At 38.3% G+C, this 21,231-nt stretch overlaps 1 protein-coding gene and 1 long non-coding RNA gene across 7 annotated transcripts in view; both read left to right on the plus strand.

Moving 5' to 3' along the window:
• The first annotated feature begins 240 nt into the window (after nt 1-240).
• LOC117297055 lies at nt 241-6,457 on the plus strand. Its single transcript, XR_004519850.1, has 5 exons — nt 241-737; nt 1,229-1,468; nt 2,423-2,551; nt 4,054-4,233; nt 5,131-6,457. It is a non-coding gene; the product is annotated as an uncharacterized LOC117297055 (long non-coding RNA).
• Nucleotides 6,458-9,696: 3,239 nt separating this feature from the next.
• LOC117296425 (synaptotagmin-like protein 4) overlaps nt 9,697-21,231 on the plus strand; it is a 72,326-nt gene continuing 60,791 nt past the window's right edge. For 5 of the 6 annotated variants that reach the window (XM_033779341.1, XM_033779342.1, XM_033779335.1 and 2 more), the window contains exon 1: nt 20,852-20,993. The gene's annotated coding sequence lies outside the window, so the exon portion shown is untranslated. Of the gene's footprint in view, nt 9,887-20,851; nt 20,994-21,231 lie in introns of those variants that run through there. The other variant, XM_033779336.1, reaches the window with a different exon arrangement.

Genomic DNA, 21,231 nt, shown 5'->3' on the forward strand with positions numbered 1-21,231 from the left:
CAACATTTTCTCAACAGCTTCTAACCAACATTTTCTCAACAGCTCTTAACCAACGTTTTCTCAACAGCTCTTAACCAACGTTTTCTCAAAAGCTTCTAACCAACGTTTTCTCAAAAGCTTCTAACCAACATTTTCTCAACAGCCTCTAACCAACATTTTCTCAACAGCCTCTAACCAACATTTTCTCAACAGCTTCTAACCAACATTTTCTCAACAGCCTCTATAAACCAACATTTTCTCAACAGCCTCTATAAACCAACATTTTCTCAACAGCGTCTTACCAACATTTTCTCAACAGCTCTTAACCAACGATTTCTCAACAGGGCTCTTAACCAACGTTTTCTCAACAGGGCTCTTAATCAACATTTTCTCAACAGCTCCTAACCCACATTTTCTCAATATCCTCTAACAAAAATTTTCTCAACAGCCTCTAACAAAAATTTTCTCAACAGGGCTCTTAACCAACGTTTTCTCAACAGGGCTCTTAACCAACGTTTTCTCAACAGCTTCTTACCAAAATATTCTTAACCATTTTTGCCAACAGCGCTTGACATGGCCCCCACTTAGGTTTCTTTCTTTGTTTTTGTTTTCCCGCAGTCCTCGTCTAGTTTTTTGCCAAACTGGATGATGTGGAAGATGATTGAAACGCAGAAAATGAGAAGACGGACAATGTTGAAACTCCTTCTGATGTCTCCCAGTTGTGACCCAAGGTCATGGGTCAAGTATTTGCAACAAAGGTAAGTATCAATTGAATTATGGGGTAATTGTATGAATATAAATGGCAAGCAAAGCGTTGTGGCAAACGATTTTGATGTGCAATGTTGACAGCTGGAAGCTCTGGGGACAGCGTAGATAACAATAATAGCTACTTCTTAAAGTGCATTTCGTAACTGAAAGAAATACCAATGCGCTTTACACAAAACAAAATGCGATGAGCAACAAATTAACAATAAATACACTAATAATAGACAAACAAAAGGATTAAACTGAACAACAGGGCAATAGAAAACAAATGGGATTTGAGCTGAGTTTTGTGAATTGTTCTATTCTCTGTGGAGAGCGGATGTAGCTGGGAAGAGAGTTTAAAAGTTGGGGGCAGCACTGGAGATTCAGATGACATTGGTTTGGACAAGTTTGGGGGTTAATGGGTCAGATGAACCTGACTTTAACTAATTGATGTGACCCCAAAATGCTAACATTTCCATATATTGTTTCTCCCAAAATGCAGATTCATGAATGAGATGATAAGAAGGAGGTTGTGTGCTGCCAAATCTTCACTGAGCTGAGGAGATAAGAAGGAGGTTGTGTGCTGCCAAATCGTCACTGAGCTGAGGAGATAAGAAGGAGGTTGTGTGCTGCCAAATCTTCACTGAGATGAGGAGATAAGGAGGTTGTGTGCTGCCAAATCTTCACTGAGATGAGGAGATACCAACCAGCAGGAACTGGCATGGGCCATGCAAAAGATTTGGTAATGTATCGGTTTATATAAGTTACAAGTTACAAGGATTTGAGTACTTTTTGTAACACCATTAATGTCCACAGATTTACTTTAAACTTACACCGTTTGAAGGTAATCATAGTAGAAAGCTTGCCTTAAATTATTACTTGCTGTGGTGCTGTTGTTTTTGTGGAATGAGTAAAACAAAGTCACGAAAATACGAAAAATGATTTTTGCGACTTGTTTTACTCATCTCGAAAACTACAGCACCTCACAATTATAAATTAAATAATAATAATTTTAAGGGAAGCTTTATGTTCAAACAGTGTGAGTTTAATGTAAATCTGTGGACATTGTGTTTTGTGTCCTACAGAAAGTACCCAGACCCTTTAAAGAATCTTTCTACTAAATGGAACAACTCGGGAAGGAAACAAGACCATTATACTCAGATTCTGAATCTCAAACAAATCTCTCAAGCGTATAAAGACATTTGTATTCAGCACTCAGTCAAAATGCTAGTATTTGAAATTTTAAAACAAATCAATGACCAGCCAACCGTTGAGGTTCTTGAACCAGTTTACTTGCTTTTGATAGTTGAAAACATCCCTTGAAATATTTCTATCTGAAATGTCATATTGATGAGAAATAAATAATCTAACTTCGCGTTTAGAGTTTTACCGCTCAGTGAGCGTTTTATTCATTTTTATTTTGGCATCGATGCAATGCAAAATTTGTAATCGGTTTTTCACTATTCTCTCGTGACACAGATGGCCGATCGATCTCAAACTTCTACAGGTTGGTCAGTTTATTTATATGGTGGATTACATAAAGTGCTTACACTACCAGCAACTGTTTTGTTAGCAAAAACCAATTCTGTAATGTTCCTTAAAACAATGGAACTCGGCTTCTTATCGACATGAAGATGCTGTATGTTTGTAGATGCATTTGGTTAAACTTGTCTGTGGCTTCTTAATTTTCCCTCAGTTTTGAGAAGTCTCCGATGATGAAGTGACTACAACTGGAGCTGTTTGAAGGATCAATGCTGGAGGATGCAGGGAATGGTTACTTCAACCAGATCTATTTGGACGAGCATTGAGCCAACTAGACCACTTGGTAAGTTGACAAAATTCATTTAAAAACTTTTCTTTGAAGAGAATAGGTTCAACGTGTTCTGCCCACAAATTTAGCGAAGGCTTGTAATGTTTCCGTCATTTTTTTATTAAGAATACATTCATCCCCAACTTTAAGTTTGCAACAAACAGCTATACAACCAATTGGTGGAAAACTACATTAAAAAAGATATGAAGGTTTTGGAAGAAAGATTTTTAACGGCCGGTGCAAAAAAACCAAACACCTGAATAATTGGAATGCGTTGGAGCTCATTGGAAGAGACTATCTATGCACAGTCAATCAGACGTAACTGTTCATCAGAAACTTGTATTAAAGGGAAGGTACACATTTAGTAATTGTCAAAGACCAGTCTTCTCACTGGGTGTATCCCAACATAAGCATAAAATAACAAGCCTGTGAAAATTTGAGCTAAAATTGGTCATCAAAGTTGCGAGATAATAATGAAAGAAAAAACGGCCTTTATAACGAACTTGTGTGCTTTCAGATAAGAATAAAAGACTCCTGGCTAGAAGTCTTTTATTATTTTAGTGAGAAATTACTCCTTTCTCAAAATCTATGCTACTTCAGAGGGAGCCATTTGAAACCGTTTGTTATCAAATGCACAGATAGACAGCTAGTGTTTAACAAGAATACAATAATCCACACAAACATGCCTCGAAATTGCACGGTTTTCCTTTTACGTCGCGAACTATCATGGTCGGCCATTGAAAGGAGTCAAAATTTTGACTCCACAAAATGGCCGACCTTGTTTCTATGTGGCGTCAAAGGATAACCGTGCAATTTCAAGGTATGTTTGTGTTGATCATTTATATTCTTCTTTTAAACTATCGATCTAAGCATATGCATTCCATAACGAACGTTTTCAAATGCTTTTCAAAGACCAACTCGCCTCATCCAAGGCATCGTGTCCCTTGAATGTTCCAGAATGCGGACCTCAACAAGATTCAAAATGTTGATTTGACAGAACACATTAATTTCCATCCCTTAGTTTGATAACACCTACACAACCAAGGAGGTCAAACTTTTTCAAAAAAGATTTACAAAAAAACCATGCAGACCTGCAATGTTGTGGCATGCTTTCTGTGCATGATGAGCTGAAGATCAAAGTGATTGGAGCGATGGGGGAGACATTTTTCTCCAAATGGGAGCATTCAGACTAGACTTATATCACCAGGGCCCAATTTTATAGAGCTGCTTAGCACACAAATTTGCTTAGCAGGAAATTCTTATTTGATAAAAACAGGATTACCAACCAAATTGCCATTTGTTGCATAGTGCGTGTCACTGGTATTCAGCTGTTGCTTGCTTATCCTGAAAATCATGTGTAAACTTGGTCGGTAATCCTGTTTTTATCAAGGAAGAAACTTCTTATTAGGCAAGTTTTTTGCTAAGCAGCTCTATGAAATTGGGCCCACAACAATTTATACTTGGACTAAATGAGTTTATTAAATTAACCTTTGAAAATGGTTTATTTTCTACCTCAGATTGAGATAATGACATTGGAGATGAGATATACTTTTTGGACTATTGTACCACCAGCTGCTCTGTCAAGTCTAGCCAGATTACTCTCCGTTACAAGATCAGCCCTTCAAGTGACATATGGATGTTCCAGACTACCCAAATGCTTTCTGGACAGCTGCAAAGAGCCAACAACAGACCACTTGGTAAAATTAATTTGGAAATAATATTATGAAACTTTTCTTTGAAGTTTTAACCCATGACAAATTCAGCAAAAGAGTTTCAGAATTAGCGCCTTTGAATGTTTCAAATCATCGATTGCAATCCTTTACAACCAACTGGTGGAAAGCTTTTAAAAAAAATGTCAAGCTTTTCAGAAAAGATATAACAAAAAGCACAACGAGAAAAAAGTTGAATGTGTGTCAGAAGTAGGATTCAAAAGTTGGCATGGTGTGAGTAGAACCAGGGGCCCAATTTTATAGAGCTGCTTAGCACAGAAGTTTGCTTAGCATGAAATATCTTCCTTGATTAAAGCAGGATTACCAACCAAATTTCCATTTGTTGTATGTTGCTTGTTACTGATTCATCTGTTTGCTTATCCTGAAAATCACTTGGACATTGGTTGGTAATCATGTGTTTATCAAGGCAAAATATTCATGCTAAGCAAATTTTTGTGCTTAGCAGCTCTATGAAATAGGGCACAGATGAAGTTTGCAGTACTTAGCACCTTTTGTAAATCTCTGAGAGGAAGTGATGGTTGACAAATCAATGTTTCGATCAGTATGCTCTAATTTTCTTCATCATCACTGTTCGTATTCATCCTCCTGATGACGATCGGAGCAAACTGATCAGACGTAGACTTGGCAACCACTGGTTCTTCTCGGAATCAACAATACTCATATTTACACATGGTGTTACCACAAACCTCACCTGTCTATGTTGAGTGATTATGTCCGTTGAGTGGAAGCACTGACTGGAGCTCAGTGGAGAACAAGTTGTTATAGCATTCGGACTTAACTACTCATCAGCACAATTACTGATACTTGTGTTAAAAGAGTTCATATCAAAAGTAATCTTTGAAAATTGTTTACTTTCTTCTGCAGATTGAGACAGATTGAGACGATGACCTTTTTGGTCCGTGTACCACCAGCTGAAGAACGACTGTGTCATACATGGGTCTTGCTAGTCGACTCTGCGCTACAAGTCCAACCATTCAGTAATGTAGGGATAGGCTGATCGACACTTTTTGGAGTGTGTGCCACCAACCAGCTGAAGGACTTTCTTGCCACAAGATTCCGCTGCAAGTTCAACCATTTAAGAGGCGTGGGATAGAGTCAACACTTGTTGGCCTGTGGACCACCAGCTGAAGGACTCCTGTTAAACCTACTGTAGTATAGCAAGGCAACTCTTTAACGGCTTGCAAGTTTAACTGTTGCTATGACAGAGGGATGTTGAGGGCAACCAACGCTTTTTGGACTGTGCTACCCGTCGAAGGACAATGTGCTACCCGTCGAAGGACAATGTACTACCCGTCAAAGGACAATGTGCTACCCGTCAAAGGACCTTGTCAAGTCTTGATAAATTACTCTCCACAAAGCAATAACATTCATCGCAAGACAAATTGCCAGTATTAAGGCCGAGTCACACTGCAGCGATAACTAAAACAATAACGATCACGAGGCAAAGAGAATGCATTCTATTGGTTGAACTGCTCCACGCAGAATACGTGGGGGACCATGCAGTCCAATAATTGTGGCTGGTAACCTGTTTCCGTTAAACAATCTTTTTCTTTGCTTAGCAAATTTTTGTGCTTACAGGCTTTATGAAATTGGGCAATGGTAGTTTGGCTTGTAACTGCAATCTAGTAAACAACATAATTTGTTTACGCTTAGCTACTTTTTCTGCGTAAGCAGCTCCATGAAATTGGACCATAGACTCGGGAGACAACAATCGTAATAGTCTGTGCCTGAAGTGGTGGATGCGGCTATGGCTACAGGTGTCTGTATGATCCTCACGATCAAGCCACATCCGTAGCCACTAATTCAGATACAGCCTTGTCTATACTCAATTTTTGAATCCATCAAACTCCAACACCATTGTACAGTGTTAGCTTCAGTAACGGAGTTCAGAAAATTGGTCCCATGCTAAGCATTGTCAAGTTATTAAATGGAAAATCAAATTCAGTCAAACACTCTTTGGATTTTGATGGTGTCAAACAGAGAGGGTTAGGAATACAACTCTACAGGGCCCAACTTCAAAGAGCTGTTTAAGCAGAAATTATTGCTTAAAGGTATCTATGGTCTGCTGAGCAGAAATGAGCAGGATACCACTCACAAATTGTGAATGGTAGTCAGTGGGTATTCTGGTAAGCATAATTTGGTTATGCTTAGCTACTTTCTGTGCTTATAAGCAGTTCTATGAAATTGGGCCCAGGTGATAGATTTTGTAAATAGATCTCTCTCTCAAAAAAAACTTGGTATACTCGGTAAAATCACAGGCATAGAATATCTCGGGTTGGATTCCAACCCACGACCCTTGCAATTCTAGAGCAGTGTCTTACCAACTAGACTACTGAGGTTGTGCGGTAGCTATAGACAGTTCATATTATATTTTATTTGATGAAGGTAGAAAATCACACAATCTTTTGATAAAACTAAGTTGTTATTGTTTACAACATGTATCTTCTTTGTATTTTGAGTAAACAAATTTCATGTTGCACATTTAAGAGAAAATCTATTGGAATTGTTCTTTGCCCTTAATTTATACGCATACATTTCTCAATAAGTAAAACTCAAAGATGTGTGGGATAATGCCAGTGTAGGAAATTTGCAAAGTGTTTGATATTTCAGTGTACATTTTGAGTGCGACTAAAGACAGAGTGCATGTTTAAGCGAAACGCAAGAGCAGGACTCTGTTGCAAGGGGGACGTAAACCATGGCCCCTATAGTCACAACACCAGGGTTCGGTTTCACAAAGAGCTATAAGTCGAGCGTATCAATTTTAACTGTTCAGCAAAGTTTGATGTTACAATATAAATCAGTAACAATGAAAACTCATCTTTTAAGATAAATCTTGGTGTTTTGTGAAACCAAGCCCAATACAATGGTACTCCTTGCCCTAGAACTTCATGCAGTAACTTAATCCTAGCACTTAAACCATTCCAAATATCACTACTCGCCCACAGCCCCCCCCCCCCCCCACTTTTCAAACAGCGCATTGTAAAACTAAATAGCTAAGCACCATTATAAACAACATGCATTTTGTTTACTTGCGCTAAGAAATTCCTTCTTAAAAATGTTGATGTTTCAATTTTAAAATTATGTTTATGTAATGTTATCATCTGTTTACATTTTGTATTATATGTAATATTTTCCTGAAATTTGACCCTTGGTCGGTTGGTCACCATTAATGAATGAACACATGAAAAAAAATATCATTCTTTTATAAGTACTTTTCCCATTACTTGTTACAAAGTAAGGATTTCTGCTAATATTTATTTTAAGTAATTACCAAGAGTGTCCACCGTCTTTAACATTGTGAAATTTTGAGCACCGCTGTGTGTTGGAATTTAGCTTGGTTAGCAACAAGCGTTATTGTCAAAAAATGTTTACCGTTACCTCAACAATGATTATAGACGGTATCTTTGAAGATGCTGTTTATAAAGAACTCCACCGTTGTGCTTAAGCATAAATTACATTATTGACTTTAATTGGCCTATCTACATTAACTTTGGATTTGTGTTGTTTAATTAATTGACTTTACTGTTTATAAGTTTCCCTAATTAATATAATATTAAGTATTCTCTATTTTATATAATATTTATTTTTAATAGGTTTACTTGAAATGTTTGTGTTTTCAGAATAAAACAAACTGCAAAATTTATACCAAAAAGCTTTAGTAGAAAGATGCCTTTTTTTATTATTGCTCATTTCTAAGATACAGCCAATTAGGTCTTGCCTCTTCCCCGTCAACCACACTTTATTTGAATGGAGTGAGTTGATGATGACTTCGGACCAAGTTGAACTCGGACCAATTTAACTTAGGACCAGGATGTCTTCGAACCAAGTTGACTTGAGACCAAGATGACTTCGGACCGAGTTGACTTAGTACAGAGGATGCCTTCGGACCGAGATGACCACTGACCAAGTTGATTTCAGACCAGTATGACTTTGGACCGAGATGACTGCGGACCGAGATGACTTTGGACCGAGATGACTTTGGACCGAGTTGACTTTGGACCGAGTTGACTTTAGACCGAGTTGACTTTAGACCGAGATGACTCTGACCGAGTTGACTTTGGACCGAGTTGTCTTCAGAGTGAAGTGACTCTAGTCTGAGCTGACTTTGGACCTAGTTGTCTTCAGAATGAAGTGACTCTAGTCTGAGCTGACTTTGGACCGAGATGAACTTGGACCGAGCGAGATGACCAGTGCCCAATTTCATAAAGCTGTTATTTTAAAGAGGGAAAAACCGCTTGACAAATTTCTGTCCAACGCAAAAAATTGAGTGGGACACCAATCACAACATGTAATTTTGGCTGGCAACCCATTTCTGTTAAGAAATTTGTCTATGCTTAGAAAGTTGTCTATAACAGGCTTTATGAAATTGGGCCTTTTACAGCTTGGGTCTTATATCAGCATTAATATTAATAGTAACTTGGTTTCAAGTTGAAGCGTTTATTTGCTACAGAACAGAGGGAACAACTTCATCAAAGCAAATTTGCATTACATTTAAACAACATACTCCTTGACTTCCAGTTAGTTCACTGTGTAGTTGCGATATAAATCATATTATGCAGTGCCCAATGCCCCCATATCCTCTCGATGGTCGCGGTCGATGGAGGGTTATTATCGCAACTAATTTTAACTGAACATTTTGTGCTAAAAAAATAAGGCGTTGAACATCCCCCCATATTGAGAAGTCAAAAAAAGTGCGATGCGACAGAAAAACAACACTGAGTACAGTGTCGGCCTAGTCTAGCAGAAAAATGCATTTTTTGATTTGAAGATGTTTTTTAATTTAATTTTAATTAACTCAACAAAAAGGCAGTTTCTAGAGACTAGGTCTAGAGAAGTAACATCTGTCTTTTTCATAATTATAAGTCATACCCACGCCGGAAACCATGGATGTAGAAATCCTCTTCCATGCAGACACCGATTCTATCCTTGTGTTTAACGGCTAAAGTTCTGAAATAACAAGTTTGCGGTTTCGTGAAAAATCTCGGCAAATACAAATCGTTTAAAAATAGACCTAGTGACGATGGCAGTCACTGACACTGTGCATGTGACAGCTAACACTAGCAGAGTCCGCATGTTGTCTGTTGACATTGACAATAAATAATTAGGGCGCCCTCAACTGTTCATTGGTATTGCGAGCTGCTGCTTGTGTATGCCGTTTTCGAAACTGCAAATCCAAATCAGGCTACAGCTTAGGCTGCGTCCTTCACAAGTGTGTACGTGTATGAAACGCCGTATCAAAAAGCGCACGTTTTCGAAATAGCTAACGAAGCGTAAGTTGAAGCCTGGATGTATAGCGAGGTTTCGAAAGGGGCCCTCTTCCATGTGTGTGTGTGTGTATAACCATAGAGAAAAACCAGCGCGTGTTGAATCTGAACAGTGTATGCGTGTGTGAGATGGGAGCTGAAGCAACATTGGATCAATACACAAGCGTTGAAGTGTAGCATCATCGGCGTTGCTCTGTCGGCAACTTCTGACTAAAGACACAACAAGAACTTCCAAGACAATTATCTAGAGGTTGGAGGACTATACTAACTGTAACTCTTTAAGAAACGTGCTCCTGCACTATTGAAGAAAGACAACGTCATTTCTTGGGAGTATAGTATAGTTATCAACAGGTGAGGTAGGTTTTGAGTGTTGTATTGCCTTGAATTGAATTGAATGGATGCTTTAATACCACACACATTACCAGTTGTCCTGTTGTTTTTAACCATGGAGGTAGTTTCAGGGATATTGTGCATTATGTGGTCGATGAAAGGGGAGGTGTGGGGAGACGCAGTCACACTCCGCCAAGGGGAGGGGGGGGGGGGGGGGGGGAGACAACCACAGCCTCTTGCTTTTTGTCGGTGTGTTCGCGTCGTGTACTTTGTGAAGAACATTGTTTTGGGGTTTTGTTTTAAAAGTTTGTTGGGGTGTTTGTTTTTGTGTTTTTGTGGTTGAAACTATTGTTATAAACGTTTTGGTATTTTGCTGCTGTGTGGTGGACAGTACTGTGTGTGGTTTAAAGTAAAAGAATAGCATCAGTAGATTAAGATTAAGAACATGGATTATTACAAGGAAGATTGTGTAGCTTTTTCTGCCTCTATTGGCAGTTGGTTGGTAGTAAATTTGTTGGGCCGGCTGTTATGGCTCACTTTTTTACATCCGTCTAATACAGTGACTGATGTTATTATAATAAAAGATAGCCGTAACAGCCAACAAGAAGGTGGGTCAGCAAGGACCATGATTGTATAGTTGCGATAACGTAACCCTCCTCCTGACGGCGGATAACGTTCGCCGTCAGGAGGAGGGTTATGTTATTTGCAACTAATGATTGCAATGTAAAACAATGATGCCTTGACCCAATTTCATAGAGCTGCTAAAGCACAAACATTTGCTTAGCAAATAAATTCTTCGGATTGATTACCAACCAAATTTCCATGTGTTGCATATTGCTTGTCACTGGTATTCAGCTGTTGTTTGCTTTAAAGCCATTAGACCCTTTTGGTACAGAAAAGGAAAAAAAAGTTCACAGATTTACAAATAACTTACAGGGTTTACAGAAGGCAATGGTGAAAGACTTCTCTTGAAATATTATTCCATGAAATGCTTTACTTTTTGAGAAAACAGCAAAACAATATAAATTCTCGTTAACGAGAATTACGGATTTATTTTAAACACATGTCATGACACGGCGAAATGCGCGGATACAAGGGTGGGTTTTCTCCCAACTCTGATGACCGATTAAGCCCAAATTTTCACAGGTTTGTTATTTGATATAGAAGTTGTGATACACGAAGTGTGGGCCTTGGACAATACTGTTTACCGAAAGGGTCCAATGGCTTTAAAAGATCCTGAAAACGTGTAAATTTGGTTGGTAATCCTGTTACTATCAAGGCATTATGCTTAGCAAATTTTTGTGCTTAGCAGCTGTGTGAAATTGGGCGTGGACTTGAAATACGGATGGTATAACTGTGCAATTCTCATTTTGGCTTCCAGTCTGGAAGCCCAAGAGCTCCAATAAAAGGGAGTTTGTCAGCTTTCCACTTTCTTTGCACTTTGGTATAAATGTGTCTTTTGTTGAAAAAAGCTGAGCTCCGGAATAGAATGGTAATCTGGATGGTCCTGGTTTAGGCCAATTGAATCAATTCAAAGGTCATCAATGAGTCTGTTGATGATTCCCATTTAGCCTACTGTTGACCAGAGCCAGCCCTGCCACAGCTAGCAGGGCGAGGTCATTTGGCTTTCTTCATTCTTCAGACTTTGATCAGAGTGTCTTTTGTTGTAAAAAGCTTAGCTCTGGTAGAGATTTGGGAGCTGGATACAAAATCTTTATGTGAACTATTCTTAGGACACCTAGTACATCTAGGTCCTATATTGGCATCATGTGTGTAGTCCGAGTCAACCTGGTACTTGTACAAGGTTGCTTGGTTTCATATTAAATTGATGATACAGGGTATTTTTCTATTTTCTTGAACACTGATGGCAATTATTATCAACTTAAAACCCTCAACCATGTCAACCCAGCTCCCTGGTCCTTTTAACTCCTACAGTCAGCATTCTCCCTTTTGGTCCGCTGGCCAAATGCCAATTAAAACACATTCGAGAACTAGTCAAAGTAGTCTGGATGGCCAGTTCAGTGTTAATAAGTCATAGGCCTAGATGTTAAATGACAGAATACATGTAGTAGAAAAGTTTGTGGACTAGTTAACTGACTAGCATTGAATTAAGTCCTGAGTGCCAGTCACATATACGCCTATACTTAAAAGAAGTTTTCTAATGTGGAGGGGGGGGGGGTATTTACTGCAGGCTCAAATATGCTTTTCACTGGCCCTAGGAATCCCGTTGCTCTTAAATGAGATTTGGTTTTGAGTGGTGTAAGATAAGGGTTTATAACGTAGTGGAGGATTGATTGGCTATTTAAGCAAGTGGGCAAAGTAGTACATAATGGTCTTAATTGCACAATGAAAACTGTCTTCGACTACTCTTGTCAGCTCAAACCAACCTTGTATTTTTACCTTTAAAGTCACCTGGAAATAATTTTTTTTTCTCTTTCAAACATAAGAGTATATATGCTCACGAACAATAAAACAATTTTTTTAGTCATTGTTTGTCACGATTTATATGTTTAAAAAATATATAAAGTTGTTTGGGGGGCTGGCTCCGCCTACCCCTTTTGTGACGTCAATCGAGGCAGACTTTGCCTGCAATGCGTATAGTAAACACACGTGCGAAGTACATGTACGTCCAAGTCGTGAGTTGGTACATTTCAAAAAGTGTTTTTCTGCATTCAGCAGCAATACACCTGGTCGGCATTGCCGGAAAAAAAACAATTTTTGTTTGTTTTTTGAAACGTACAAACTCACGACTTGGTCCGTACATGTACTTTGCAATTGTGTATACTCTACGCATTACAGGCAAAGTCTGCCTCGATTGACGTCACGTACAGTGCCCTCTTGGGTCGGGGTCTACTCTTAAATTTGTAAATAACATAAGAACTGATTTTTTAAAACCTTAGTTAACTGTTTATTCACATTCCACTCATCAAAACACATAGTGTTAAAAGCTTTATTTTGAAAAAATACCACTTCCAGGTGACTTTAAATGATGCTTTACCGTATAATTAGTGGGCGGTGGGGCGTGTCAAATCCCGGTGTCAATATTGTGTACTCTGCATACACCCATTGATGGTACCTTTGAGGCAGCTCTGCAATAAGTACTTGTAGCATGGTATTAAGCACTGACTGGCTTAATGGGTGCAATCTATCCTGTAGTCATCATTCTGTTAATTAGTTACCATTTTAGCCTTCATCTGTGAAAAGGGAAGACGTGTAATAGCGGCCCCCTTAATTTAAGGACATCATTGCTGTTGTTGCCGTTATTATTGCTGCTGTTTTTGTTGTTGATTTTGTTGACGCTGTTTGTTTCCACCACCACCCTCCTCCCAGTCTTAAGGCCCACCCCGCTGTAATTTTCAGGAGGCCCTTAAGGATGTACATACATGTAGCCTCTGTTGCCCTGGGGTTGGTTTCATCATAGTGCCCCCTCAGAGGTTTGGTGCCCCCTAACTGTGTGTGTGGTATCCTCATGGAATACAGCCCTGGATATGCCCCAGGAGTATTTTTGCCCCACAGTTACCCTGTCGGGTTCCAGTTTCAATAATAACCTTGGGTTTCACCGCTTGTCCCTACTCCAGGGCAGGGTTATGTATTCCCTCAGGTATACCCATTTGAAGGGTTAGATCAGGGGTAAAAAAGGGCCTGCCGTTATTCCCCTGGTTGCCCCTGGGTAGTAGAGTAATGTGAATATAGCTAGACTGTATTGACTTTCCAATGGAAGTGTCCATTGCAAAACGAAACCTGACTTCAATATTCCAAGAAGAAAATAAGCATCTCCAGACGTTTGGTAACTGATGCGTGATATAAAGCTTTTGATCAGTGAGCTTAAAGATTGGAACAAAGCAATTACAAATTTTGTTATTTAAAGATTCTGTACTTCAAGGTAATGATCAATCAGCTATGGCCTCTACTACCAGACTGGCCTTCCTCTTAGTGCAGTCTCACTTTTACCATAATTATAATAAAATATTCTTAGAGAAATATCAACGGAAAGTTGTGATGAATATATTTATTGGACCATAATATTATTGTAATATAATGAGTTTCCACACTCCTGCGTACTAATGAGGCATGCAAATTTCAGGCCATAAAAAAATGTCATTTTGTTCAGTTTCAGAGTTATTATTTGAATTTTGGTTAAAAGACAAAATCAATGTAAAAAATGATGAACATTATTAATAATAATATTAATAATAATACTAATAACAAGGACAAATTTACATTGCGGAATTTCCACCTAAAAGATGCTCAACCTCATAAAAAAAAGAAGACAAAAACATTTAAGCAATAGTGGGAAGAGGGAACACAAGAAACAAAATAAAGAAAGAAAGAAATTGCGTGGAAAGGTTCAAGTAATACAATTAAAATGCTGTGATTTTGGTTTGTATTTGACCTTTATTATTTACATGTTGAGGATTATTTGAACAAAACTGCTCAAAATAAATTGCAATTTTTAGAGCCTTTTTTCAACGCCTTACTCAGCACTCACCCATCCTTTGAAGGACATTTGGACTTACAAATCACAAATTTACAAAGCCAAAGTGATTTTAAGAAGGTTGACGCATTTTGTATGACACCACTTCAGTTGGGAAGTTTGTCTGACATGCCCAAACCTGACAGTACACAGACCAGACAGTACATGTACAGAGACATGTGTCCACCACAACTTGAAAAGGCTAATGGCCCCCGAGTTTACAACAATAGAAGACCAAGGAGAAATCCTTGATTTTAGTGACCTGCCTCGAAAATGCCTTTTCATTGAAGGTTTCACAGGGCTCAAATTTTGGGGTATATAAAACTTAAAATCACAAACCACAGGGATTCTACATATAAATAAAAATGTTTAGGAGACTGTTTATTTTACAATGACCAGAATCAAGGACCAGAAGCAAAACGAAGATCTTTATTAGTACAATCTCATTTGTCTTGACATTTAATATCAAATTTTTAAACAAAGTTATTACAAAATGATGTAGCCAACTATTCAATTTGAAAAAACACAAGACCACCTTGTCTAGGCGTGAGTTTACTCTCAAGCCTGAAGGTCCAGTGATAATTTTGAGCAGGACGTACTCATTATGCAGTTTATGTATTCAGATTACATAAAGCTATCAACACGCTGTAACTTTAAAATTAGAAAAAGGAGTATAGATTTGCATCCAAATCGTTTCAAATGATAAATTGCGAGCCCACTCTTCTCATTAAAATCTCAATCACTGTCATATTTTCAAAGTAAATGGACCCTGTACAATCAAACTGACCTCGGAAGTATTGTGAAAATTAACTTGATTGAGTAGGTATTTTGTATACTGAATGGGACAAAGTACTGTGCACTGTACCGGTAGTACGTGTAGTCAGTAATAAAGTGTACTTACAGGTTAGCTTAATGGCTTCCGCTTAGTAAAATTGCTGTCTATAGCCTTTCTGGGGCTACCTTGTGATACAGCACAGTCGGTGTCTGACTTTTTAGGATTATTAGGGCTCCAATTTAGGGGAAAAATCCACTAGATCACAGCGTTTTGTATGTTACAATTCAGCATTTAGAATACAAGACCAGGTTTCATAGAGATGCATGCATAACAGTAAGCAAATTTACGACTACATGTATAGCAGAAAAAAATTGCTACAGTGTAATGTGTTTCAAAGGTTAGCAGTGAAATAAAGCGGCCATCTTGTGCGTTCACAATGGATATTGCACTGTGACGTCAAATTTGTGTGCAGTATTAGCATTAGAAGGTTAGCATGCTTTTTGTGTGCTTACAGTAGGCAGCGCTATGAAATGTGAATCGCTGCTAAGGACAAAATCCGCCGTTAAGCAGCTCTATGATATTGGGCCTTATAGAGAGAAAACTTATATTTTAAAAATTGTTTATTTTTAAACAATCACTTTGAAAGTATCTCAATAATTTGTCGTAATACTTAACACAACTGACAGATAGTTAGCAATTGAAAGATATTAACACTGGACACCTTCGGTAATTGCCATAGAGACCAGTCTTCTCACTTGGTGTACATGTATCCCAACAAGCATAAAATAACAAACCTGTGAAAACTTTAACTCAATTGGTCGTCGAAGTTGTGTGCTTTCAGATGCTTGAACTTGAGACCTCAAAATCAAATTCTGAGGTCTCAAAATCAAATTCAATTTTTTTAGTGAGAAATAAAGGCACTGGACACTATTGTTAATCACTCAAAATAATTATTAGCATAAAACCTTACTTGGTGGAGTAATAGAGAGCTGTTGAAAGTATTTAAAACAGATTGTGAGTAACAGCTCCCTTTGAAGTCACATAGATTTCAGAAAAGAAGTTATTTTCCACAAATTTGATTTTGAGACCTTAGAATTAGATTTTGAGGTCTCGAAAGCAATCATCTGAAAGCACACAACTTTGTGTGACAAGGGTGTTTTTTCTTTCATCATTATCTCGCAACTTCGACGACCAGTTGAGCTAGAATTTTCACATGTTGAGATACACCAAGTCAGAAGACTGGTCTTTGACAACTACCAATAGTATTCAGTGCCTTCAAAGATGTTATAACACATTGGCTACTATTACTAATATAAAAACATAAAACCACTGGACTTGTTCAGTCCTGAGTTTCCCGGCCGGAGGCTTTGATCCTGGATAATTAAGGGAATCAATGTGTGGTGAAGAGGTTTTCAACTTGTGGTTTAATCCCAACGAGGCCTGCATGGTTCTTGATTAATTTACTGAGACAAAGTCGAGGTAAATTATAAAGAACCAGGCCTCGGCGGGTTTAAACCACTAGTTGAAAACCGATTCAACACACCTTGATTCCCATTCATAAATACCTTTTCGGTCAAAAACATCATCACTTTTTGGTCAAAAAGTAAAATAAATGCAAAAATTATAATTGTTAAATGATTTCTTTCAACACAACAACCCTCTAGCTATGAAATGGTAAAGCCCTCTGCCACCCTCGGGTAAACAACTCCTTATAAGGGAATGCTGTGCGCGTATCGCGTAATGTGGCACAACTGTTTCAGCCAATGCTCTCGACCAATAGGAATGAAGAAACTGTCTTATAAGAACAGGTGCAAGGTCGCGTGTCACGCTTATGAATTAACACTTTTTACCAGTCATAAACAAAGGTTTATACACACCCACGTGACGCGCTCTCCACCAATAGGAATAGCGGAACTGTCTGAGGTATTTATGAATAATCAGTTAATGTCTTTTAATCAATATTGATGAAAAAAAAAAAACCATCAGGCCCTACATGTAATAAAATAAAAATAAAATAAGCTGGATCATGTCTGAATTATTGGCTATGGCTACAGAGTTGCCTGTGGCTGTGGTTTGATCGTTAAGTGTGATAAAATTGTTTTCGACTCCAGTGAAATTTCCCCCTGCCAACGAAAATCCAATTAATAATATTTTTGAATGGACAATTTTTCTTCTTATTTTGAGCTTCATAAGGTTACGCTGAGTGCATCGAGATCTCTGAATATACGCTCTATCAGAGTTCTTTCAGTTGCTCTGTCTATTCATCAAGTCATTGAGGTGTTATGAAAGCATATCTTTTATAGTCATGGTCATCATCGGCCATGATTTATGTATGCCTCTCTATTGATTGATACCTCTCTTTATAGTCTATAGATGGCCTTACAGGTCTGACCTTAAAATTGCAGCCTCAAAATTTTAAGTCACTGAGGGTACGTTTGAGTTACATACTGACAGGTGAAAAAGCCAGAGGAAGTACAGTGTGGGCGTTTGTTTGTACGCATTGTTTGTTTGTTTGTTTGTTGTTGGTTTTCAAGAGCTGTTTGATTGTCTGGATCAGGTTGAGTTGGCTATGGTTGTCGGGATGTAATTTTTTAGATCAATGTGATTTTAGGGTTTAATAACAAATCTGAGATTTGGGATCAGGGGGCTCAAAATTAACACTTAACAGCAGGCCCGACGAGGTTTGTGATTTTAGCATCGGGCCAGTAAACTTGTAAAAGCCCATGATACCAGTCCGGCAGTGCTGTTCTTGAATAGTACCACCTCAAGTCGTGCATCTTTATTTTAAGGATCAATTACCTACATCTTTCAATTCTTTGAGCATTGAAATTTTACCCATAAGAAATATTTTGAGATAAATCTTTTCTTACTGCTTGATCAAAAAACAGCGCAAAACACAAAATTCTGCGTGAAGGGTGCACCATTAACACAGGAATTTGCGATTAATTTGAGGACCCCAGTTGTGATCGCAGAGGGCCATTCATTCGGAAAGGTACAGATTCAAATTTACTTAAGTTTTTAGGGGACTGTAAGCAAAATGCACAGTTTATTTGTAAGGTTTAATTAAAGTGCAAGGTGTGGTATCTCAGAGCAGATGTCCCAGATACCAATTGCTTTGAAATCATATTTTGCTTCATATAACAATAACAATGTGCAGTACCTACAATATAAATAATAATAATAATAAAAGAGTATTTATATACTTTTTGCGGGTCGTTCGAGCTCCTTCTCTTCCTTCCTCCGTGGCACTACACAGTAACTATGTTAGTTCACCAAATGAAAGAGAAGATACGGGTCAGTGGGTTTTCAATGCCAGACCAACATTTTCATATTATTGTAAAATAAACAACATAGCAGAAGTGAATAGACCCACCAGTACAAATGTGCACTGCCCGCCTCAGTAAGTCCCCCCCCCCCCCCCCCCCCCCCCCCCCGTGTACATGTATACATTTAATACAAATGTTACACAAATTTATGTGAATTAAAGACACTGGACACCTTTGGTATGTCAAAGACCAGTCTTCTCACTTAGTGTATCTGAACATGCACAAAATAAAAACCCTGTGGAAATTTGAACTCAACTGGTTGTCAAAGTTGTGAGATAATAATGGAAGAAAAAACACCCTAGTCACACGGAAGTACACAGAAGTCTTTTAAAATCCCAAAGTTTCCCTGTTGTTTTGTCTTGGTGCCTCTTTTTTTTAAAGAAATGTTTCTCTGTTTTGTTGTTTATTAACTACATGTTGCAGCACACATCCATGTGCCATTTCACCCAGGCCTTAAGTTACAGGCCTTGGTTTGGGGGAAATCCATGTTTAACTGTAGAGCTTGTACCTCAAAATCTTTACTCATACTGGACCAAGTTAATTTTTTACTAACGATACACAAATAAGACCCAAATCAATGTGATAATGGGGAATTACATTACATTAAAAAAACACAACACCTCTGGACTTGTCCGGGTTTGAGTTTACTTGGTGATTCATTCTAAAGGTAAGGGAGAACTGCCTTGCTCTTACAGGAACAGAGTATCCCTAAAGTTCAGTTCTCTAAAACTTTTTGTATTTAACAATAAATTTCTCATTGGGTGTAATGAACTTGTCATAAAATGTCAACATCCGTAGGTTTTTATATCATGACCACATGATGCCAGCACATTTTAAATGACCTCCCTCAAGGTTGTTACGTCAATACAAAAAGATAAATTGCTGGTATGTGTACAGTATTTATTTCATAATGGTGCAAGTACATCATGTACCTGTACACACCCCAATAGATAGCAGTAGTTCCAATGTCAGGCTCTTGACACTTTTAGTTCTCGTTAGGGCAAGGCCATGTTTCTTTTATACTGAACTGCACCCCAACTGCTCAATGAGAACTGAATAAATAACCTGTTGATCTGGAACACTTCACACAGGGCTGGGATTTGGGTGAAAATTCCACAATCAGGCCTTGATAGCTTAAATGTGTACAAGACCATATCATTATTTTTTATTTCCATTTATACAGAACCAGAGAATCAATCATAGAAACCTTCCAGATTTTAAACATGTATCATACAGACATTGTATTTCAATGTCGTCCTTTTTTTCTTCTTGAACAAACACCAAGACAAAGAAAACATTATCTCACTTGTCTTTATTCTCATCAAAATAGAAAAGAGGTTTATCTGACTCAAAGTCAACATTTGAACATAACTTTTTCAGTTTTAAGACAGTGAGGTAATGCTATTCAATTGGAAAACATTAAGACTACCGGTGTGTATAATCTCTCAGGATTTATCTCTCGGCGATATCTCAAAAACGCGACCACCTGAAATGTTCACAGGTTACAGTTTTATTGTGTATCTAGGCCTAATAGCTGTATATAGGTTTCAATGGTCCCAAAGCAAAAAAGGTATACATATGAAGAGCATCCATTGAAAGGGAGCAGCGGATGCACCGGCGCATTCCAGAGTCAAGTTAACTGGTCTTTGAGATGCATAAATCGCTGGCCTTGTTCGCAGTCAAATGCAATTTCAAGCCACCATGTCCAGTATATCGTTTATGATCATAACAATACACAAAAACCCAGCCATTCCTTTTCCCCCATTAGAAATAGAAACAGATCACAATGAGGTTTTGAACTCATAGTGTGTGCCTTTAAAGCCATTGGACCCTTTCGGTTCAGAAAAAAAAAAAAAAAAAGTTCACAGATTTACAAATAACTTACAGGGTTTACAGAAGGTATAGTAGTGAAAGACTTCTCTTGAAATACTATTCCATGAAATGCTTTACTTTTTGAGAAAACAGTAAAACAATATCAATTCTCGATAGCGAGAATTACAGATTTATTTTAAACACATGCCATGACACGGCCAAATGCGTGGAAACAAGGGTGGGTTTCCCCGTTATTTTCTCCCGACTCCGATTACCGATTGAGCCTAAATTCCCACAGGTTTGTTACTTGATATAGAAGTTGTGATACACGAAGTGTGGGCCTTGGACAATACTGTTTACCGCAAGGGTCCAATGGCTTTAAGCATGTTAGTACCACCAGGCTTTTGTGCAACTAGTGGTTATATAGGGTAGTGTGGTGTAACACACACACACATGCAGTGCTATTCTACCTTGTGGGTGTGCTGTCATGCATGATCGTGCAGAGTGGTTTATCTACAAACCTAAATAAGCCTGTCACAGAGACTGCATTGCACTGCTCCAGTGCACGAATGCCAGTACTTAATAATAGCCACCACCACCTGCACTCGCATACCATCACACAGATGTGAGGATGGAATACTCTTGTTTGGATCTGTAGTAGACAAAAGCCTGTGGAGGACACTTAATAGCGATCAGGGTGATATACTGATAATATCAAAGGCTGGTTCAATAACTTCATATTTTAGGTGAGTGACTCATGAATATTTGGATAGGAATACATTTTCTCTCGCTCGTCTTAACATGTATTGTACACAGACTAGGTTGGGTCATTGATAGATGAGGGAACGTTGGTAAATTCTTTGGACCACTGCACATGGACTATCTTGTCGGCAAGTCACTGCGTTACATGCGTATCTGCTGTATGCTCAAAATGTTTTGCTTTGTGTTCCATCTCCAAAGCTTGTGTGTTCATGTGTGATTTTA

The sequence above is a fragment of the Asterias rubens genome, chromosome 11, assembly GCF_902459465.1.
Source record: "Asterias rubens chromosome 11, eAstRub1.3, whole genome shotgun sequence".
NCBI classification, from domain to species: domain Eukaryota; kingdom Metazoa; phylum Echinodermata; class Asteroidea; order Forcipulatida; family Asteriidae; genus Asterias; species Asterias rubens.